Source organism: Pollicipes pollicipes, unplaced genomic scaffold (genome assembly GCF_011947565.3).
Source record: "Pollicipes pollicipes isolate AB1234 unplaced genomic scaffold, Ppol_2.1 Scaffold_5724;HRSCAF=6776_pilon_pilon_pilon, whole genome shotgun sequence".
NCBI lineage: Eukaryota > Metazoa > Arthropoda > Thecostraca > Pollicipedomorpha > Pollicipedidae > Pollicipes > Pollicipes pollicipes.
Genome location: NW_023596746.1, coordinates 6,859,724 through 6,861,495, shown reverse-complemented (window position 1 = coordinate 6,861,495; position 1,772 = coordinate 6,859,724).

Here is a 1,772-nt window from a genome sequence, read left to right as displayed (position 1 = left end):
CTGACATTCAGTTGTCCCGCGCGTAGACACTCTGTACGCAGGCGGTGAACACGAGCCACAGTGCTACGGGATAGCATGTGTGGCCTGACATCGGACGCGATCACGGCGGCCGTGACCGTTTCTGTCAGCGTGGCCTCAAAAACGCTCTGCTGTCGTGGAACGACTCCATCGCTGTGGGTACTCTGTCGTCCGACTTTCCTGCCCAGGTGGCGGGCGTGGCCGCCGCTTCAACCGCTGTCGCTCCCGCGTGGCCAGACCGCGAACTGGCTGAGGCTACCGCACCATCGGGCCGGCACACGCCCCTGGACGCCGCCGTGTGACGCCAGCACTGCCCGGCGGCACACGCTGCCGCGGCCGACGACCGGCAGCACCCATCGGACACGCTGGGGAAGGCGTCGGTAAGTTCCTCGCCCTCGCGCTCACCAGCAAAGCTCACACGCAAAGGCGCCGGTCGGCTGCCTCCTTGACTTGTGCTCGTCGGCCGCTCCCGAAGTGTGACCCGGCTCTCTAGCAGTCTTCACAGCAGCAGCGAGCAGCGCATCTGACGGAAATCAGGGAGGCCTTTTCTGGCGTTTTATCTCGACCCTGCCGTTGTGAAATGGCTGAATTTGAATAGTGTCGCCAACTGTGATTGATGTGCTAAATGTGAATGACGTTACTTGAATGAATGGCAGAGATTCTAGAACAAAACGCTATTGCTTTCCTTGCTTGTACGCAGTATCACAAACGGCGCGGCGATGGCTGTCGTGCTGTGAAACGTGTATGGTGGTATGAAAAAGATGGGAATCATTGGAAAGCTGTAACGTGGTATTCATTCCGTGATTTTGCATGATGTATCCTTTAGGAACAGCGAACACTAAGACAATGCCTGTGCTTTATTATTAAATATAGGTTATGACATTACGACTGTTGTAATACAGGCCATACATACTATCATACAGGCCATCATAGGGTCATACAGGTTATGACGTTGCGGTTACACATTCAAGCGGTGTTTATGCCCATGTGGTGTGTAATGGACTGAGGAGGCACCAGGCCAGTTTCTGGCCCGGAAGACGACATGTGACACCTGGTCCTCCGTCACATTCAGCCATGTTCGCTGCACAGCCTACAGCAGCACTGCTGTCTGCCTTCCGGGTCTCTGCGCGAGTGCCGACTCATGTGGGCCACAGCCCACTACTCGCGACCGCTCGAGCCCCATCCCATTGATCATCATGCTGACGCAGGGATCGTGAGGCTGGTTGTGTGCCGGGAAATCAGTCCGTACCGGTAGCGTTTTTCGTGTGAAAGAAGCGGCAAGCAAACACCGCAACCTCTCTACTGCAAACCGCGGGCCAGAACACCGCAGACCTCTGCGCCGCATCACCGCGCCGCCAACACGCAGAACACAGCGGACGACGCCGGGGCCACTGTGGCGCTGTTGAGACAGGTGGTCAGCTTTAGTTGGTCCGCGCTTTGCTGCAATGCTTGGCTTATCCGTTTGGTGGCTCTGTGATCATCTATTTTTTTGCGTTGCACTAAAAAGACACCTGTGATGCGCTGAAACTTGTGCATCATGACACCATTTTACGCTCTTAATTTGTGTTCTCAATGCATATACATATACTATGCCAGGTGTGATCTATTATCCAACACCTCAGTACTGGCGTAACCTAAAAGGAGGTTCCGCATCTGAAGAATAGGTGTAAAGATCAGTTATAACGGGAAAAGCTTATTTGTATCTATTGGTTATGCTTATAAAAGCAAAAGAAGCACACATAAAAAAGCTGTTG